The sequence below is a fragment of the Staurois parvus genome, unplaced genomic scaffold (assembly GCF_062004578.1).
Source record: "Staurois parvus isolate SC_StPar_1 unplaced genomic scaffold, SC_StPar_1.0 ptg000751l, whole genome shotgun sequence".
NCBI lineage: Eukaryota > Metazoa > Chordata > Amphibia > Anura > Ranidae > Staurois > Staurois parvus.
Window position 1 is genome coordinate 496,699 of NW_028318547.1, and position 13,032 is coordinate 509,730.

A 13,032-nucleotide genomic window follows, 5' to 3' on the forward strand; every position below is an offset into this window, starting at 1 on the left:
GTGTGTATGGACATAAAAGCTATTAGAAGGATTTTGAGCTTTATTCACTTTTTTCAACACACTGCTATTATTTTGAACACAACTGTATACCCAACAAGGACTAGCGACGTACTGGTACATCACTGGACTTTGAATGGGTATACTAGGATGATGCCTACAGCTACAGGCATCATCCTGGTATCATTTGTTTCAGCCAGCAATTGGCTTTCATGAAAAAGCAATCCTAGTGTCTAGTTAGATGCGGAATTGCTTTTACAAGCAGCGGGAGATGATGCCCCCCCCACTGCCTTCCACGGCCTTCTTGGGCAGTCCCGTGCCATCGGGGGAACCTGAGAATGCAGCCGGTGTTTCTGCCAGCTGACCATAGAGCTGATTGGAGACCAGAATGGTGCCAATCATCTCTATAGTCTAAGAAATCGAAAGCTATGAGCATTTCATCACTTCAGTTTTGCAGGATATAAACAGCGCCATTTTAAAAATGGGGAAAGCATCTGATCACACTGATCTTGGTTTTATTAGATAATGTAAGGGCAGAGGAGAGATCTAGAGTCTGATAGAACCCAGATTTCTCAAAAAAAATATATGACAATGCCCATTGACGTTATAGGGGATATTTGCATTCCCTGTGATAGCATTAAAAGTAATAAAAAAAAAAAAATGAAAGGGACAATGTAAAAATAATAAAAAAAATCAACAGTTACACCATGCATGTGAGGTATCGCCGCGAACGTCAGATCAAGGGCAGTCATTCTAACACTAGCCGTCCTCTGTAAATCTAAAATGGTAGCTTGTAAAGGCTTTTAAAGTGTTGCCTATGGGTATTAAAATTGTATGCAGTTTGTCACCATTGCACGGGGCATGCGCAGTTTTAAATCATGTCATGTTTGGTATCTATTTACTTGGCATACCATCATCTTTCTATATGTTACCAGATAATTGGCCAATATATTGTGTTTTTGTGCATTAAAAAAAATGTTTGGGGGGCGCATGCGCGGCCGGTTCTAAGATAGACGTGCTTTGAAAGCAGCGCCGTCCATCCGCCAGCAGACGAGTGGCTCACACCGGCCCTGGGACTCCACACAGGCACAGTTACCTTCGGGCACCTTGCCCGCACCTCCCACGCTATGCCCCACAGAAAAAAAACCCCGGAGCAGCCGGGGAAGTTAACACAATTCTTCCCGGCCGTCAGGCCAGGAATCCAAGATGGCGCCCGCGGCCACAAGCTGAATGACAGCAGCGCTCTGCAGGAGGACTACAGGTCTCAGCAGCAGGACCCCAGGCTCCAGCACTCGCTTTACCCAGGGGACCCTGGTGAGTTGTCACCCCCATTGTCCCCTACATCACACAGCCCAGCCAAGTCCCGGCCATGACTAGATCAGGACCTCAGCACAGCTTACCAGGCCTTAAACCCTCCGCCTCAACCACCTCACACGGCCTTACCTGACATAGATGCATTTCCTGCGTCAGATCTACCATTGACGGAGGTATGCATGAAAAACATGCTCACATCTTTGCGCCAATCCCTGCACAACAACATTTTTACGTCACTCAATCAGATCTCGACTATAGTACAACAACAGGAACACAGAATAAGCCACATTGAAAATAGCATGGGAGACATAATCACGGCGCACAATGATTTGATTGACGCACATGCAGACCACTCAACCGACATTGAGCAAATCAACCAAAAATTGGCCGACCTGGAGGACAGATCACGCCGTAATAATATTAAGTTCAGAGGGATCCCTGAATCAGTCACCAACGACGCATTACTACCCCACATACAGCAATACATCAAAATCCTTCTTCCATCACTCTCTGACCTAGAGATCGCAATTGATTGTGCACACCGTCTACCTAAACCCTCCTTTTTGCCGGCATCTATTCCTAGAGATGTATTGGCCCGCATACATTTCTACCACGTTAAAGAAAAAATTATGACGGCGGTTCGAAACCCACCGCCACTCCCGCCCTCACATGCAAATCTCCGCTTATATGCAGATTTATCTAAAGCTATGCTTCTCAACAGAAAAAAAATGGTATCCATCACCAAGGCCCTCAGAAATCACGGCATAGCCTACCAATGGGGGTTCCCCACCAGAATAACAGTGCGGCAACATGGCAGGATTTTTACTATTAAAACCCTGGAAGCGGGTATGGAACTACTCAAAACCTGGAACATCCTACCTGCAGACACACAGGAACCTGTGCATAGCTCTATGGAGGCAACATAATCACTACAGGACATACTTCATGCTGAAACATGCTCACAATTTTTTCCCAGGAGCCATTCCTTAATTCAGGAATATCTGGCGCTCGGCTTAGATCCAATGAAGTCCCTACTACGTGTTTACAATTGGCTTAACACCCCCCCCCCCCCCCGGCGGTCAAAGCCCATTCAAACCCCCCCAGTTTTGAAGTAGCAAGGTTAGCTACTCAACTTATTTGCATTTTTCGCAAATGTTTTTTTACTGTTCTCTATGCCCTTACCCTCCCCTTAACTTGGCACCACCGGTCACCCATTCAGGACCCAAGCGTTAACTACCTCGAATCATCATGGAATACTCCCTCCATCGCTCCGATCGAGTTACATCCCTATGACACCCACACGAATACCTTCTTTCTCGAAGAGTACAGTATAATACGCTCCTCTCAAACACCACCCCAATTGATGGAAAATCTTGGAACCACGCTTACCAATGATTAATCTTACAATACTCAATGTGCTAGGCCTAAACTCATCATTCAAAAGATCGCTACTATCTAAAGAAGCGGACATACTCTTTATACAGGAAACACACTTCGCTACAAAAAAGACACCCAAGCTACACTTATATCGTTTTTCTCAGTTATTTATGGCAACCAACACCAAAAAGAAGAACTGAGTTATTACGGCCATTAATGACTCTCTTTCATTTCAGTATCCTATCACAGACAGCTGACCCACAAGGGCGTTACCATATATTAGTGTGCCAAATAAATGACAAAACCCACACTCTAGTGAACGTATATGGCCCGAATGGCAGACAATTATGATTCTACCGTAAACTCTACAAAGTAATTTCCCAAATTAAACAAGGGAAACTCATCATTGGTGGCGATTTCAACATTATGGGCAACCCAAGTATGGACTCATCTTCCACTTCGAAATCTACAAAACCTAACCTCAACCAATTCCTACATGATCACGACCTATACGACATCTGGAGATGTCACCTCGGCTCCGAGAGAGACTACACCTACTACTCCCCCTCACATCTTTCATACTCAAGAATAGACATGTTTATTACTGATAAATGGACACTACAACATGTGACGTCATCCAAAATAGGAACTATAACCTGGTCAGACCATGCTCCAATCCAAATAACATTGGGCGATGATCGAGACGCAGCGATCCCACCTATCTGGAGGCTTAACTCCTCACTATTGAAAATACCGGAAAACCAGAAGCATATCCAAGAAGCCCACAACCTCTTTTTTGATACCAATGCCACTCCTGATGTATCCATTACTACACTTTGGCCGGCTTACAAGGCCTACATGAGAGGTATCCTCATACAGTTAAACTCCCGTACCAAGAGACAGCGATCCCAACAAATTGACCAACTCATGACCTCCATCCGCTTAAATGAAGAGCTTAACAAAAAACACCCAAATCCCTCCACAGCCACGACTCTAAATTCAGACAGAAACAACCTACTCACCATTCTACTACATGCTTATGATGCCAACCTCCAAAAAACGAAAACCAAATTTTACGCACTCGGTAACAAGGCAAACTCAGTTCTTAGTAAAATCATTAAACAAAAACGACTTAAAACTAAGATCCCCACAATTCGACACCCTACCATGCGCATCACCCTGACAAACCCACAACATATAGCCAACGCTTTTGCGTCCTACTACCAGACATTATATAACCTAAAAGACGACACCAACACGACTCAACCAACGACCTGATCAATTGAACAATTTATGCATAACACCAATCTCCTCCGCATTACCCCATCTCAACTTGAATCTATATCTGTACTGATTTCACCTGCTGAGGTTGGAAAAATTATACACACCCTTCCCTTAAACAAATCACCAGGGAATGATGGCTTCACCAATGAATATTACAAAACATTCGCCCCCAACCTTAATTCACACCTATCCGTCCTATACAATCATGTCGCCTCCCGCCTGGAATTTACCCCATGACATGCTACAATCAATAATTACTACCATCCCGAAACCAGGTAAAGACCCTCAACTGGTGCAAAATTACAGACCAATTTCGCTTCTTAACACGGATATAAAAATATACGCCAAAATAATCGCTCTAAGACTACTCCCTTACCTACCGACTCTAATTCACCCAGATCAAGTTGGATTCATTCCTGGTAGACAGGCGCCTGACGCTACTAGACTAATTATATCCCTAATACACCACCTTTAATCAGATACCCAACCCTCTCTTCTGCTATCACTAGATGCAGAAAAAGCGTTTGACCGAATCCACTGGCAGTTTATGTCGCATACACTCCAAAAATTTGGAATAACAGATTGGATGCTATCAGCTATCCTGTCTCTTTACTCTAAACCCTCAGCCAGAGTTCTAACCAATGGTACACTATCCCAACCCTTCTACATTTCCAACGGAACTAGACAAGGTTGCCCATTATCCCCCATAATCTTCGCCCTACTTATTGAACCACTAGCAACCAACCTTAGAAATGACCAAAATTTCACGGGAATTACATTTCTAAAATCCGAACACAAGATCAGCCTATTTGCTGATGACATTATCCTAATGGTCACAAATCCATACAAATCTCTTAATGCGATACGTACACACATTCAAAACTACACATCAAACTCAATGAGCCTAAATCATCTATATTAAATTTACATACATCCGATGTCACTCAAAACCTACTCTCTAAACACTTCCCATTTTCTTGGGAAAAATATAGCATTCCTTATTTGGGAATTAAACTTACTGCTAGGACAAACCAACTTTGCACTGCTAATTTTAAGCCATTACTTGAAACTATTCCACAGGAGATTAAAGGCTTACGCACCACTACTCTCTCAACACTAGGCAGAATGGCGGCCGTTAAAATGTGTATACTACCTAAGATACTATACATCTTCCGTACACTTCCTATCCAAGCCCCCCACACTTTCTTCACGAAACTCCAAGCAATCTTGAACAAGTTCCTCTGGAACTTGAAAAGACCTAGATGTGCCACAAATCTTTTAATTCGTCCACCCTCCAGAGGTGGAGCTGGTTTTCCACATGTGAAATCGTATTACCTTGCCGCTCTACTTGACCAGCTCTTCTTCTGGTGGCAGCCCACCGCGGGTAAAATTTGGACCCTATGGAAACCTCCCTGTTACTACCGCACACCTTGTCAGATCTATTATTTATACCCCATGTAGCACACTCTATAAACCCACACAACCACCCTTGCATTCAAGCTTCTCTAGCAGCTTGGCATGACTTTATCATAATCCACTACACAAAGACAACTTACAAATTCCGACCCCGCTTACGTCACTACATTTTCTCTCTCCTCATTTAAACCTAACTCTATGGAAAAACCATGGAATACTCCACATACAAGACTTATATACTAAGAATAAATTAGACTCCTTCCAGACTATTCAAAGAAAATACCACCTCCCTGTCACTGAAAGTTTCACCTATATGCGCATAGCCCATGCACTATACAAAGCAAATGTGCCACTTAACGTAAAGATCCCAGCTACCGCACACCAATTCTTTCAAAGAACAATTTATCCAAAAAAAGGAATATCAACTTTTTACACAGTTCTAGTTGGAACGCAATTTACTACATACACATCATCTTTAGCCAACTGGGAAAAAGATCTTCTCCAACCAATAACCCCTAATATTTGGGAAAAAACTTTCACCATCACTTTCAAGGCCTCAAAGTGTAGCTCCCACTGGGAAACATACTTGAAAATACTCCACCAATGGTATTTAACCCCTTCTAAACTGTCCTTATTCTACCCTCAACACTCTCAGACCTGCTGGAGACATTGCGGTGAAACAGGCTCACTTCTTCACCTATTGTGGACATGTAAATCCCTCACTTTCTACTGGAACCAAGTTTTCCAGATAATCTCCTCCATCACAAAAACACCAATAACTCCAAATCCTGCCCTAGCGCTCCTTCACGTCGGCATAGACAAAATACCGTTAAATTCACGCATCATCATCATCATACACATCTTGTCGGCTGTGAAGCTCAATATTACCAGGCTTTGGCGATCTATTACAACTCCTTCTTTATTCCGACTACTAAATGACCTTAACCTCCTATGTGAGATGGAGAGAAGAACAGCCCTCCATAATTCCTCGTATCACAAATTCAAGATTCACTGGTCTCGATGGTTAAATAACCCCAATTGCTCAATAAATTGACTTCTACAACGTGCAATCACACTACGCAATCCTGACAGCTTAGGTGCCTCTTCCCTTCTCCCCTCTCCCCTTTAAAACCCCTCCATGTGCATATCTGCCCATGTTTTGGCAAGGTTCACAAGAAATAGAGCATACCTCTCATGTAACCAAGACAAAACTTTATATTTTGCCCTGGCCAATTGGTGGGGTACCTCCACTCCTTCCTCTTTTATCCACACAATGCTCTTATCAATTGTGAACCCCTATATTTTACTGTTTTCTTTTAGTTTGTATGTTTAAAAAAGTTTTCAATAAAAATATTTAAATATAAAAAAAAGTTTGGTTTTTTTTTGTTTTTTTTTAATTTGCTTTTGAAAAATTGCTGCGTGATTACTATGTGACATAAAAATTGTAGTACCCACCATTTTATTCACTAGGGTGTCTGCTTTAAAAAATATATAATGTTTGGGGGTTTAAATTAATTTCCTAGCAAAAAATACAGATTTTTTTTCATGTGAACAAAAAGTGTCAGAAAAGGCTTGATCTTCAGGTGGTTAGAAGAATGAGTGATGTGTGGCATAAACTTTTAATGCTGGGCATAGAACACCCCCACACCCCAAAGCGACCCCTTTTTATAAAGTAGACACCCCAAACTATTTGCTGAGCGGCATGCTGAATCAATAGAAGTTTTTGTGGAATTTTTTTTTTTTTAACACAAAATTGTCACTTAAATGATTTACTGCTCACACATGCCATGGGTATATGTGGAATTACTCCCCAAAATAAATTCTGCTACTTCTCCCGAGTATGGGGGTACCACATGTGAGAGATGTTTTGGCAGTCTAGCCAAGTACAGGACCCCAAAATCCAATAAGCACCTTCAGGCTTTTAAAGGGTTTTATTTCCTCATTACACTTCCTGACTACCTATCACAGTTTCAGAGGCCCTGAAATGCCAGGATAGCACCAACCCCCCCCCCCCTCCCCAAATGACCCCTTTTTGAAAGTAGACACACCAAGGAATTTGATAAGAAGCATGGTGAGTATTTTGCTGATCTCATTTGTTGCCACAAGTTTTTGGAAAATTAAGAAATAAAACAAAAACATATTTTTTCTTTTCTTTTTTATATTTCAAATCCTTGTGAGAAAAAAATGAGATCTGCAAAATACACACCATGCCTCTTTTTCAATTCCTTTGGGTGTCTACTTTCCAAAAAGGGGTAATTCGGGGGGGGGGGGGTTTGGTGCTATCCTGGCATTTCAGGGCCTCCAAAACTGCGATAGGTAGTGAGTACGTGAAAAGAGGAAGTTACGCACCGTCAGGCTTTCAAAGTGGTCATTGGATTTCAGGCTCCTGTATGTGGCTAGGCTCCCAAAAAGTTTCACACATGTGGTATCCCCAGAATGTATTTTGGGGTGTAATTCCACATATACCCATGGCTTGTGTGAGAAATATATCATTTAAATGACAACTTTGTGTAAAAAAAAAAAAAATGGTTTTGTCATTTTCCCAAAACGTGTGGGAAAAAAAATAAATCTTCCATGGACTCAATATGCCTCTCAACAGATTAGGGTGTCTAATTTCAGAAAAGGGGTCATTTGGGGGTGTTTGTGCTATCCTGGTATTTTAGCACCTCAAGAAATGTGATAAGCAGTCAAAGTAAAAGCTGTGTAAATTCCATTATCTATACCATAGTTTGTAGACACTATAACTTTCACACAAAGCAATCAATATACACTTATTGGGATTTTTTTTTAACCAAAAACATGTAGCAGAATACATTTTGGCCTAAATTTATGACGAAATTTTAGTTTTTTTGGATATTTTTTATGACCGAAATGAGAAAATATTGTTTTTTTCTTTTCCCCAAGGAACACCCCAAGGAATTTAAAAAGAGGCATGGTGTGTATTTTGCAGATATAATTTTTTTCACAAGGATTTGAAATAACAAAAACGTATTTTTTTTTCTTGTTTTATTTCTTTCTTCATTTTCCAAACACTTGTGGCAACAAACAAGATCTGCAAAATACTCACCATGCTTCTTAACAAAGTCCCTGGGGTATCTACTTTCCAAAAAGGGGTCATTTGGGGAGGGGGGGGGGTGGTGCTATCCTGACATTTCAGGGCCTCTGAAACTGTGATAGGTAGTCAGGAAGTGTAATGAGGAAATAAAGCCTTTTAAAGCCTGAAGGTGCTTATTGGATTTTGAGGTCCTGTACTTGGCTAGACTGCCAAAACGTCTCTCACATGTGGTACCCCCATACTCGTGGAATTACTCCCCAAATACACTCTGCTATTTCTCCCATCTACCTATGGCATATGTGAGAAATATATCATTTAAGTGACAATTTATTTTTTTTTTTACACAAAAAAGTGTCATTTTCAAAAATTTTTGGTAAATAAATTCTTCTATTGACTTGTGCCTCTCAGCAAATAGTTTGGGGTGTCTACTTTCCAAAAAGGGGTCATTTTGGGGGATGGGGGCATTTTATGCCCAGCATAAGAAGTTTATGCCACATATTCACTCTTCTAACCATCTGAAGACTTTTCTGCCATTTTTTGTTCACGTGAAACAAATCTGTTTTTTGCTAGGAAATTAATTTGGACCCCCAAACATTAAAAAAAATTTTAAAAGCAGACACTCTAGTGAATACAATTATTTGGTAAAATATAAAAGATGATGGTATGCTGAGTAAATAGATACCAAACATGACATGCTTTAAAACTGCACATGCTCCATGCAATGGCGGAAAACTGCATACATTTCTAATATCCATAGGCAAAGCCTTTACAAGCTACATGTCAGGGCTCCAGGGTATGACCAGAGGTCTGTGACTGACGCAGGGAAACGCAGACTTCAGATATGTTATAAACAATATAATTTATTAACACTAACAATACAAACATAAACGCAGTGCAATACTAAAACATAACACAGTGCAAACGAACCAAACCACCCACAGATAACAGTACATACAATGCAAGCGTCGTCAGGCAGGCCGGGTCAATAACAATCGGGCAGGTAGGTACAGGGGGTCAGGCAGAGAATGGTCGGGGTCACAAGCCAGGGATAAAACATGAGAATTCAGCAGAGGTCCGGATCAGGCAGGGTCAGCAACGAATCAGACAGAGACAGGAACAGGAATGCAGGATTACAAGATACAGGGCCCAGGAAAAACACACACACACCAAGGCAAAGACTGCAGGTCTGGCCATCACTTAAATACACCTGCATAAGCAGTTTCAGGTGTTTGGCTGGCTGCAGGGTTGAGTCTCTGATTGCTGGGAGCACCCGCTGGCCAGCCCTGGTACTGCAGCCCACAAGGCAGGTGAGTCCCACCATTACTGGCAAGTCCATTCCTAACACTACCATTTTAGATATACAGAGGAGAGCTAGTGCTAGAATTTTCTGCTCTTGATCTGACGTTTGCGGCGATACTTCACATGCATGGTGCAACCGCTGTTTACATACCAGGACAGGGTCAAAGCTCCCTTGGGGGGGGGGGGTGCTTTTTTTTTCGTTTTATTTTGATTTTTTTTAAATTAATTTTACACTGTCCCTTTCAAATCAAGGGTAGTAGTTAAATTTGCTGTTTCCATCTGAATTCCGGGTTGGGCAGTGAATAGGGGAAGTACGGGTGCTGCAGAATTTGTGGGCTGCCAATCAGGATTTGCAAGCACATCCAGAAGGATATTAGTGGCTCTACGGGCCTGTGTGCGAATTCTTGGTGGTTGCGGGACAACACTTGTGTGCTCGCCACCGCACCAGCTTGTACTGGACTTATGGGACTCGCCACGTCACAAACTGATACTGCAGTGCTGGTATGTGAAAGACCAGGATGTACTCATGTACTAGGCTGCTGGTGCTCGCCAGTTTACCAAAAAGGTAGAGCGGCACTAGTACTGGTACTCTGCTGCATATGAGAGTCTTCAAAATTTTGTACTAAATTTTGTGCTAACAGAGATAAGGCATGATTCTGCAAATATTTTTTGTTTGCAATGTATCAAGTGACCTACTGACACTGCAATTGCTGGGGGAGAAGGTGGGGGGGGTAAGTGTAGGGGCTAAACGCAGGTGCCAGGGCTGATCCCACTAACGCTGTGTTTTTGGGGACACCATACTAATGTGAACGCTGCTATAGTGCTGATTTGATCAAAGATATTGATCCGTTCAGACACTATACTAGCATTACTGTGTATGTGAGCGTGTTCCTTGCAATCAAGGGGTTAAATGTGTTTACTGGTGTACTGATGGGCAATCTGACGCTATCTGGGAGGGGTGTGAAAACCACGGGAGCGCAAATCATGTGTGTGTGTATGTGTGTGTGTGTGTATATATATATATATCTATATATATGTACAGTTGTGTCCAAAATTATTCAACCCCCACTGAAATTGAGTGTTTTGGCCAGTTTGACATTGCTTTTGATCATTCAGTCATCTTGCTTACATTTACATTAAAGAGGCACTTGTAGGTCAGACAAATATAACATAACAGTTATAATGAAATAACCACAAATGTCTTTTCTGTGCTCACAGCATTATCAGTTTTATTCAACCCCCAAGTGACATTCAATCTTAGTACTTAGTACAGCATCCTTTTACAGTTATAACAGCTTTTAAACGTGAAGCATAGCTTGACACAAGTGTCTTGCAGCGATCTACGGGTATCTTCGCCCATTCTTCATGGGCAAAGGCCTCCAGTTCAGTCACATTCTTAGGCTTGCGCACTGCAACTGCTTTCTTTAAGTCCCACCAGAGGTTCTCAATCGGATTTAAGTCTGGTGACTGCGATGGCCACTCCAAAATGTTCCAGCCTTTCCTCTGCAACCATGCTCTAGTGGACTTGGAGGTATGCTTGGGATCATTGTCCTGTTGAAAGGTCCAACGTCTCCCAAGCCTCAGGTGTGTGACGGACTGCATCACGTTTCCATCCAATATCTCCTGGTACTGAAGAGAATTCATGGTACCTTGCACACGCTGAAGCTTCCCTGTACCTGCAGAAGCAAAACAGCCCCAAAGCATGATTGACCCTCCACCATGCTTCACAGTAGGCAAGGTGTTCTTTTCATCATAGGCCTTGTTCTTCCTCCTCCAAACATAGCGTTGATCCATGGGCCCAAACAGTTCTAATTTTGTTTCATCAGTCCACAGAACACTATCCCACAACTTTTGTGGTTTGTCCACATGGCTTTTGGCATACTGCAGTCGACTCTTCTTATTCTTTGGAGACAGCAAGGGGGTACGCCTGGGAGTTCTGGCACGGAGGCCTTCATTACGCAGTGTGCGTCTTATTGTCTGGGCTGAAACTTCTGTACCCACATCTGACAAATCTTTTCTCAGTTCCTCAGCAGTCACACGGGGACTTCTCTCCACTCTACGCTTCAGGTAGCGCACAGCAGTCGAAGTCAGCATCTTCTTTCTGCCACGACCAGGTAGCGTTTCAACAGTGCCCTTTGCCTTGAATTTGCGAATGATGCTTCCTAAGGTGTCTCTTGGTATGTTTAACATCTTTGCAATCTTCTTATAGCCATTGCCCTTCCTGTGAAGAGAAATCACCTCTTCTCTTGTCTTCCTGGACCATTCTCTTGCCTTCACCATGTTTGTAACCACACCAGTAAATGTCTAGAAGGAGCTGAGTATCACAGTCATTTTAAAGCTGCCTAATTGGTGCTTATTATGCTTGATTGCTGCTCGGTGACATCCACAGGTGTTTTCAATACCTGATGGAAAGCACCTGTATGAACCTCTGTTCTTCAGAGTGGTAGTCTTTAAGGGGTTGAATAATTGTGGCAATGAAGAAACCACATAAGAACCATTTACTACTGTATTACATAAACAATTGATGTCATTTTAGTTGCATTTGGGTAGTTACAACGTCCTTGTAGGATTTGATTCTGAATACAATTCCAAATGTACACTATAGTCCCTAAACCCCTTTACAGCATTGGGGGTTGAATAATTTTGGACACAACTGTATGTATGTGATTTTGCACACCCGTGCTGCCCTGTAGCAGTATTTCTGCTATATGGCGGTAAGAAAGCGGTTTGCGTTACAGAGCTGTGTTATTTTAACTGAAAATTGCACGGTCATGCAACGCTGCCCCCAAATTACATTTACGTTTTTTTTTCCACGAATAGAGCTTTCTTTTGGTGGTATTTGATTGCCTGTGCGTTTTTTATTTTTTGCGCTATGAAAAAATAAAACAATTTTGAGAAAAGAAAACAATATTTTGGACTTTTTGCTATTGAACATGTCCAGTAAAATAATTTAAAAATCAAATTTCGTCATAAATTTAGGCCACAATGTATTCTGTGACATGTCTGAAACAAAGTCCCAATCCTTGTAAATTAAATTAATTGGTTTACGTGAAAGTTATAGTGTTTAAAAATGGCGGTATAGATGCTCAAATTTTATTTATATATATATATATATATATATATATATATATATATACACACGAATAATGGTGAAGATCAGCGACATATTGCGAGATTGCGCGGACATTCTGACACTGGGGGGGGAGCTGACTTGGTGTTACTGACATCCACAGTGACACCAATACAGTGATCAGTGCTTAAAAAAAAAAAAAAAGCACTGACACTACTAA